Source organism: Hibiscus syriacus, unplaced genomic scaffold, assembly GCF_006381635.1.
Source record: "Hibiscus syriacus cultivar Baekdansim isolate YM2019G1 unplaced genomic scaffold, ASM638163v2 tig00110895_pilon, whole genome shotgun sequence".
NCBI classification, from domain to species: domain Eukaryota; kingdom Viridiplantae; phylum Streptophyta; class Magnoliopsida; order Malvales; family Malvaceae; genus Hibiscus; species Hibiscus syriacus.
Genome location: NW_024062903.1, coordinates 5059038 through 5069055, shown reverse-complemented (window position 1 = coordinate 5069055; position 10018 = coordinate 5059038). Strand labels below are relative to the sequence as shown.

The 10018-nt window shown below is 35.5% G+C and overlaps 1 protein-coding gene across 1 annotated transcript in view; it reads right to left on the bottom strand.

Annotated features, from left to right (window-relative positions):
* Nucleotides 1-2232: 2232 nt before the first annotated feature.
* Nucleotides 2233-10018, bottom strand: part of LOC120146133 — a 32502-nt gene continuing 24716 nt past the window's right edge. The window contains exons 8-9 of the mRNA XM_039159789.1: nucleotides 2320-2323; nucleotides 2233-2245 (exon numbers count right to left, since the gene is read on the bottom strand). The gene's annotated coding sequence lies outside the window, so the exon portion shown is untranslated. The remainder of the gene's footprint in view (nucleotides 2246-2319; nucleotides 2324-10018) is intronic.

The following is a 10018-nucleotide window of genomic DNA, read 5'->3' as shown; positions in this document are numbered from 1 at the left end:
CAATTCCAGGATTTAAGTCATCTAAGATCGGATTTAAGTGATCACGAATGGCACGAGGCCTGGGTACATTCCTAGCAAATGGATTTGCCTCAGCATTCTGATCTTCCTCATGAACAATGCCTTGATTTCCGATTTGATACATATTTGCACGTTGAGCACGCCTTCTTCTCCTAAAGAGCCTCTCGATCTCAGGTTCTAATGGCTCGTTCGGTTGTCCTCTGGTCATACACCAAGAAAACCTGAAAAAGAAGAAAATTAAAAGGTAAAACTATATAAAAGAAATATAAACAAGTAAAATAAAAATGTTATGACAAAACAATTTAACTTCCAGTTGCCAATTCCCCGGCAACGACACCAAAAACTTGTCTGCTCTGTGTGAGTACTAAATATGGGTGCGGATATATGTGCAAGTATACACAATCGAACAAGTAATACAATGATAAGTTGAGTATCGTCTCCATAGGGAATTGAGAAAATCAAATAGATTTGTCAAGACACTTTACTTTGTCACCTAAGTAAAGTTAGTGATGGTATGTACAAATGATAATGATTTGGCAAAATAGAATGACTATTGTGGAAATGGAATGGTGATAGTGTGGTAGCAATTAGATATATCGTGGTAATTTAAATTATGATGAATGCAAACGAATGGAAATGTCAAAGCAAAAATAAAATGTAAATATACGAGTTAATTAATAGGAATTTGTCTTTCTACACGAAAATCTGCTATGGGAATTTGTGATAGGAGTCACTAAGGAAAATCTAAGTCTACTTCTCTGAATGATCTTCCTTCTATGCCTAGTCTACCCGACAGAGTCTACTGAGGTTCCCTATGCTATCTCTAGTAAGGGACTCGACAGATTGAAGATGCCCTGGCAAAACCGGTTGTCGTAAACCCCTGCAGTGATCCTATTTGTCCAGATAACAGGATATGTCTCGGCAATACCTTTTTGTGACATCATTAACATCTAAACTATCATTTATGCACAACTCTTTTTAGTCGAATGAAATCCTAGCCTTATCTCTAAGGTGGATTAGGCTTAGTTACTACCTATAACCCCTTTTTTATATAGTTCCTCCCTAGTTTCTCTCGAATACTAAGGATATTTTGCCAAGATATTCTCTCAAACCCTAAAAACCTCCTAAAAAAGGGTACTCTCATAGCTCCTACAACCTTGAGACATTAAGTTTCATAAACAAAACAGATTAAAGCATAGAAAACAACCATTCATTGAAATAAAAACTTAAACATCCAAGCGAACTCCCACCAAATAGGATTAGTTCATGGTGGGGTTCGAAATAAATAAGCACAAAGCAAGTTTCATTTGTTTCTTACATCCTTATAACAAAATATGAAAGCAAAGAACTAAGGGGAGGAGAAAAAGCCTTCGATGTGCACTGTTGGAGCTTCCCTCAGCCACCAAGAACTACCACCAAGAACTTCCCCTAGCGAACTAGCTCCTATCGGATGCTTAGAACGCCACTCCCTCGAGCTTGTCACAAAGAAATGCCACGGCAAGTAGGATTGACTGAGAAATGTGAGACCTTCTCTCTCTAACTTTTTAAGCTCAAATCAATGTGGAACTAAAGTCTCTAACATTATGGCTTCATCCTCTATTTATAGGGGAAAATTAATCCTAGGACTTGGTGTTAACTTTCCTAGAAAACCCCAAAACCATAGTTAAGTTGCTTGGGAGTCGGGAAGAGCAGTCTATGATACAACCTGGGTTGCTGACTGAGTGATCGGCATGATCCCGTTGCAGGCGCCCAAGGATAGACAGGATCTGCAGGGGCAGGCGGCGTCATCAGTAGAACCGGCGGTTGCAGTGTCGATCCCTCCAGATGAATCTTCAAGGCAGATTTCTAGGGTAGAGCTCTTGGAGAGTAGGAGAGAGCTGGTTTCAAAAATATCTTCTCGTACTTTGTACGCTTTTGAAATGCCAGTCAGTCTTGGTATTTTCATTATGCTCAGCAATCTCCTTATGTCACGTCATTTCCTTTCCTCTTTTCCTTGCTCTGAGTTCCTACACATCATCAGACAAGCACCTTTCCCATAAGGCAGCACCGCTTTAAAAATAAAATGTCGCGGTAAACTAAATTCCACCACATGCAATTAAATGATTCTAAATGCATCTACATGGTCCAAATGAGCTCTTAAACATTCAATAACTTAAGTGAAAAGGTCCCAAAATGCGACCTTTTACAGAGTTATCACTATTACTCACCATTTCAGGTTAAAAGAATTGTACCAGTGCAATTATCGACTTCAGTAAGGGAGTTCTTCCGACATTGTTTGCTGAGTATGGTACATGTGATTAGGGGGACATGTAATTGTATTTTGTTTTTTATACGAGTTTGAAAATCTGTTTTATTTCTGCATATTGATAAATCATTTTATAATTTCCATGTTTTAATAAAAGTTTTAAATTTTTCGTTATTTTTACAGTGGGTCTCTCCGGTGGCCCTAATGTGATACTCCAGATCGAATCGGGTTACCCGCATCATTCTGAGGAGGTTACACATAGCATATGCATGTTCATAACTATGGAACCATGAAATCAACCATAGGAAATAGACTTATCACAAGTCTTGTTTCCATAAAACAACATCTATACTATGACATGCAATCACCTTAGCCTCACTTAATCCAAATCAACTCATATAAATCGTTATCCCTCGATCGATCAATCTTAACTCATCAATTGTTCTGGAACTGGCTTATGTTCGATATCTACATCAATGTACATTTAATACGAAAATTAGAATTCTAAACCTTATGAATCAATCATTTTATAACCTAAGCTAAACGAAGTATTATTTCAAATTTCCATTTTGAGTAGTATAGGTACCCAAGGTATGGTACCGATACTTCATTTTTTGTGGTATCGATACCATGCTTTGGTATCGATAGCCTTTCCTGGTTCTGGAATTTCATTTAAAAAATTGTATCGATACTTTCCTAAGGGTATCAATACCATATGTATCGATACTACCCCTTAGGTATCGATAATCCTTGAATGACTTATCCACTTTTAGCTTCTAATATCGATACTTATAAGGGGTATCGATACTCCTTGAATGACTTATCCACTTTTGGCTTCTGGTATCGATACTTATTCATATAGTATCGATACCATCTCTCTAAATTTACCCCTTTTTCTCTTTGAAGTATCGGTACGGGATGAACAATACCGATACCCTTTGCCTAGAATTCACTTCTTTAACCTAAAAATTTACCAATACCTACTTAAATTTTCCATTTTGAACTCCTTTAATGCCATTAAACTTCGATACACTTACTCAAATCATCTTATGTTCATATAACACATTATTATCTTTAAAATCTCATCATATATCTTGAAACCTAGAATCCTACTAAATTTCCAACATGTTCAAATTTCATTTCTAACACTTCATACTTCTTAATCTAACTAATGACAAGTCAAATTTAATCTTAAACTTTACTTACTAACTATATTTCAAGATTTCATTTAGAAACTTATTATATTCAATCCTTCATAACTCATACTTCATTTAGTTTCTATCTCCTTTTAAGTTCCCATAATCTTTCTTAATGCTCCATCAATCAAAATAATTATTTAATTGCAAGAAAACTAGATGAAAATTCACACTCACCTTAGCTAGGAAGCTCACGTTGAAAGGAGGAAGAATAATGAAGATAGTTCTGGAAAATCTTTTTTCCCTTTTTCATATCTCCATGTGGTTATATAAACCACGATAAGGAATATTTAATTATTTACTTGTCAAATGACCATTTTGCCCTTTCATTCATCATTCTTTGTTATTTAGTCCTACATAAAAATATCTCACTTAAGTCCCTGAACTTTTCAATTTATCTAATTTAGTCACTAATTTGGTGGTTGGGATCTTACATACCACGTCTACTACAAGCAATGGAATTTTTATCCCTGGAACCATTATTAGGTACTATACTTATCCTACAGTCACACTTGAGGGAGACGTTATCCCCGGAATAGAATTTATGGTGGCTTGTTATGGGCGTTTAAGTCAACTATCGAAGGGTTAGATTTTGCAAACAAATGATTCAAGTCGATGTCACTTTTCTGTATGGGCTCTACAGACATTTCTTGATGATACTTGTTGCACAAGATGGAGACAAAAATATTTTCCCCATTGCATTAACCATTGTTAAAAATGAATCGGAAGAAACTTGAAATTTCTTTCTCTCAAACTTGTATTCCCATATTGTTACTCAAGATGGGGTTTGTATGATCTCATATCGGTCGCCTGGGTTGTTAAGCACAATTTCTAAACCCAAAAATAGATGGACGACTCCGCACGCATATTCTGCCTATTGTATACGTCATATTGCATCGAATGAAATGAAGAGGTTTAAGCAGAAAAAGATAAATAAAGATTATCAACAAGGGTAAGTATTATATCATTTCTCATCATTTATTTCTGCTTCATTTATGTTTTTTTTAATTTACCAATAACATTTAATTTACTGCTTTTTAGGGTATGCTTTACTCCAACCAAACATCCGAGCACGACTTGAAAATTTGAGAAGATAAGGAGACGATGTGTATGAATTTACAACTGAAATCCCTAGCGAGAGATGGTCACAAGCATATGATGTTCAAGGTCGACGTTACGACCATATGACTACCAACCTTGCTGAATGTATCAACTCAGTGCTGAAAGCGACCTGACATCTCTTGATAGCAAGTATTATTAGGGTGACTTACTTTAGGTTGGGTAAAATATGGGTAGACAAAAGTGTACAAATTGATGCCATGATTAACGATAGGAGAAATTGGGCTCCAGATTTAGAGAAAGCAATGAAAAAGAATCAAACACATGCGACATCGATGTTTGTCCATAATTTTGCCATACTTGATTCTGATTTCGTTGTCCAAGCACTAGTTCGACCACATGAGGGAGGCAATTCTACAACATACACTAGTAATTTAAATAGAAGATGGTGTGAACGTGGTCGATTTCAAGCTTTTAGGTTCTCATGCGCTCACACTGTTGTTGCATGTATGCACATCAATGTTGACCCATACATATATGCTGATGACTGTTATAGCTTGCACACTATGCACAACATTTACAGTTGTGAGTTCAAGTACCTCCCAAATGAAGCATACTGGCCTACATGCACAATTTCTGAAGAATGGTTGTCAGATTCTCAATTGCGTAGGAAGTTATGGGGTCAACTTGAATCTAGCTAAATTCATACCAATATGGATGATCCACAAAGAGAGCCAGGTCTACCCAAACTTTGTGGCCACATCAAAGGTGAAGGTCAAAACAGAAAACATTGTCCACATCTTCCAAAATATCGAGCTGGACGCTAAAATAGGCGTTACAAAATATTATGTACTTTAACTATGAATTTTTTATACTGTAATTATGTCTTTTTTTAATTATGTTTTTTAACTTGTATTATGTTGAACCATGTTTTGTAATATTTTAATATAACAAATTAAGGAAAAATGTTTTTGGACTTAATTGAATTTGCTCAAAGTCTTCAAAAGTTTTCAAAAAATAATTCAAAGTTCACGTATGAAATACCGATATATTTTGACAGTATCGATATTATATGAACATTATCGATATTGTTCATGTAGTACCGATACCCTAAGTAAGAGAAATATCAATACTATCTAGGTAGTATTGATACTACCAACTTGCTCAAATTCCAGAATGCAAATAGGTATCGATACCCAAAGATACAACTTTACGTAGTAGTATCGATACCATGGTCACAGTATCGATACTGTCAGTCCCAACGGCTAGTAACGACTAGTTTTATTTAAAAATAATAAAGGAAGTACTGATACTCATAAAATGAGTACCGATACTACTTGTACTTTTATAAACTGCACTAAATGTAAATGAAATTTTTGTAATTAAATTTTATTACTTATCAATGATTTTTTATACAATTAAATATTGAGTACAAAAACATAAATAAACAAATTTTTTACTTATATTTGCACAATTTTTACCGATGTCGAGGAGTGGTATAATAGTAATGACGTGGTGCTCGTCGATTTCGTCGTGGTCGTCCACCTTCATCTTCTTTCTCTTCTTCCGGTTTCGGTGTACTGAACATTACTCCACCACTTTGATTTACATCTTCGGGTGAAAATGATGGAGTATTCAAGGTATTTGACGCTATCATTGACATCATTGCCTCAAATTGAGATTGTCCGTGATGAAGAAGATTATCCCATGGACCTCTTTCTTCCAGTTTTGAGGAAAATTGTCGTGAAGGCGACACTTGATCCTACCTACTTCCTTCCCATGCCGCTTGACTCTCCATCGATGGTTGATATGCACCATATCCACCATAACTTTCCTGCGATTGATAATAATTGGCGGAAGCATAAGATGAAGATGTTGATGAAAATTATGATTTTTTCCATATTTTTCCTTCATTATTTCCTACTCGGACCCCTCCTCCGGCATTGTCAAGTATAGTTTCCTATATGCTTCATAATTTTGGAGGTAGAGAGAAACATTGAAATCAAAATCTTCGAGTTGTACCTTGGAACGATTAGGCAATCGTAAATGTTTATTTTGCCATTGATGTATGAATATAGCATGCTCATCGGCCAATCTTCGCTATGCTTCCCACGCGCATCTATTTTATGCAAATCGTTAATATTAAATATGAACATTTCTATTGGTTGGCGAAACCCAAATTGTTGCAAAACTCTATCGGTGGCATGGATCTCACAATTGTGAAATGGAGCAATGATATTACGGCACACCATGTCTCTGCTCCTTCAAAGAACATTGGCGGTAGACACCGCTGGATATCCCACTCATAATAAGGCATCCAATAAAAATGTCAAAAGTATTATTTTAGTATAATTAAACAATTAATATTACAATTTCAAAGTTGATACAAAAAATATTAAAATTTACCGCATGTCTACCGACGATATCAATCCTCATCTGAATATCTACTTTGGTTGCATCGATAACTTTATATCGGTTATTCGGTGTCGTCATCTAAAAATACATTATTTACTGTCATTTTCAAAATATTTAAATAAATATTATAAAATATCAAAACTTTAAATATATGAATTTACCTTACAGGGAGAGGAAACTCCATATGAGCAGATATAATAGGCGTCATAAACGGGAGACGGTACCACACCCATGATTGGAGCAAAACTAAACAACCCGCTACATCCTTTTTTTTCTTCTAACGACTACGGTCGCCTTACAGAGTTCACAATACAAAAAAACCAAAATTGCATTACTCCAACTATATTGGCGACATACAGCGAAATCCTCTATTACCAGAAGATATTGGGTGTACACCAAATTGCCCTATTAATCTGGTAGCAAGATCCCTCAAATCAACGTCATAAGATATGCTCGAGCTGCACATATCACCTCTTACTCCGTTAATTTATTCATCTACTCTAAATTCTCTTTCCAACCACGTCATCTGTATCCGCAACCCATCAATGACATTCGCTGGAGCCTCATTTCCCAATAAATTTGAAATAACAACATTTAGCGAATAAGTGTTGCGAAGCACCAATGACATACCATTAATCGGAACGCCAAGTTGATACGCGACATCTTCGAATGTTATCGTCACTTCACCATAAGAAAAATGAAACATATGAGTTTCGGGCCTCCAATGGTCAATCAACGCCTATATCAGTGCCGACATCACCTTAAATCCGCGAAGAAACATCGCTCCATATAATTCGGATTGTGAAAGATATATCATCATCCGCTCATGTGGCTCTTCATTCGTCATTCCTCGATGACGAACAGTTCGTTCTTCTCGCTACAATTTGAAGAAAAATTATTTAATATAATTACATAAATAATTATTATTAATACTATAATTTTGTCAAAACTAAAATGAAATGAAACAAATTAAATTTACCGCAGTTAACTCGGTCGACGAAATATGAACATCATCAAGACGTAACATTTTTTCTGTTGAGGCCATTTCAACACAAAAGGTTTTGCTCTCAATAGAATGTTTGATTTCAAGTGAAAAATCAATTCAACTCAAACCTCTATTTATACTACTCTACCCAACGACTATAAACGACTAGTTTTTTCAAATTGAAAGTAGTCGTTGGAACTCGTCACGCCGGTGTGACAAGTTCCATTGAATTTTTTTAAAAAAAATTGTTCGTTCAACAATGATCAACCCAACAGTTAACAAATTCAAAATTATACCCGTTGGAACTCGTCACGTCGACGTGACGAGTTTCATCAACAATAAAATAATATTTTTTCAATGCTTTTAAAAAATTCAAAAAAAATATTTTTTTTTTGTAACTCGTCAAATAAAATATATTAAAATAATTCGACCTGTGAGACCCACGTGACACGACCCATTAAAAAATATATCCGCTCACCTGTATTATTTGCCCCATTTTGCCATAATATGACCAAGTGTTGTGTATATTAGAGAGAGAGAGGGGGAGGGAGAGAGGGGGAGGGAGAGAGAGGGAGGGAGAGGGAATCAATAAAATAATATTTTTAATGCTTTTAAAAAATTCAAAAAAAAAATATTTTTTATTGAAACTCGTTAAATAAAATATATTAAAATAATTCGTGTTGTGAAATCCACGTGATACAGCCCTTTAAAAAATATATCCGCTCACCTGTATTATTTGCCCAATTCCGTTATCATATGACCAAGTGTTTTGTATATTAGGGAGGGGGAGGGGAGGGGAGGGAGAGGGAGAGATGTCATATTGAAAGCGTTGATAAAATGTGGAATGCCCGAAGACAACCGACGTCTCCTCGGCAGTTGCGAAAAGAAGAAGAAAAGAGCGAATAGCAGCATGTGCCTTTTTGCTATATACCCCATGCCATTTGCTTTGATAATTTCAAATATAAAATTGAAATTAAAAGTTAAATAGGCAATTTTTAATTATTGATTTAAGAGATTGAATCATATAGAATATCTATAATTTAGGACTACTATCGATATTTTACTAGTTAAATTAAAAGTTAAATAGGCAATTTTCGTTTATTAATGTGTCCTTGCTAGCTAGATGTCTATCCTCGGGAAGTTTGAGAAATATTAACTTGCAATACAAAGTTTAAAATTCAATTTGTCCTACAAGTCAATGGAGCGATTCACGGTCTTGCACAATTTAGTTTAAGTTGTAATAATTTAGTTTTTATCGAATATGAATGTCACATTTCATCACACCTTTGATGCAAGACTCAATCTCCATTGATGGAACACCAATACTTAACTTTCCGATGCCTTCCCTTTCCTCTTTGCCAACCACTTTTGATCCCAACACTTGGCTCATCGAAGCTAATTTCTATGGCCCCAAAAAAGAAATGGAAAAGGTGGGTTTTGCTCGGGAAGATTCCAAGCTTCTGTCGGGGCTGCAATTTAAGGATCTCCGGTTGCCTGGTTTTGGTTAGCTTGTAGGGATTTCGCAAAATGTGAGTATAAAATTTAGCTCCATTCTAGACTTCCATCCTTGCCAGTTATTAAGCTATTTTTCTTATTCACAAAAGATAAATATTTCGTTTTACACGAGTCCACTGGAGATACCCACAAAAGGAATGAGAAACGTGGGTCGTCAAAATGGCTTCTTTACACGAGTCCACATGGAAGAAAGTTGATATTTTTGAAGCTATCATGAATTCAACATACCATATACAATGATTTGGCTATTTGGGGTTGCCAAGAAATGGTGCCATGAAACCAAAAGCTTCGTTTTCCTATAGGGCAAAGCGTCGGTTACATTGGAAGATATCATGGTAATAGAGGGTTATTCTATTTGGGGTCCCCTATTTTTCGCCCTTGTTGAATCGCATGAAATGGAGATATAAAAGAAACTCGATAACTTGAGGATAGAACTCAACAGAAGTTCACATAGAAAGGTCAATCAGAGTGTATGGTTGAAAAAATTTATGAACAATGGTAACAAAATCAGTGAATTACTTTTTTAATCTCTCTGATTTTGTCTAATTCACTCATTTAACAAGTAATAAAATTTATGAACAATAG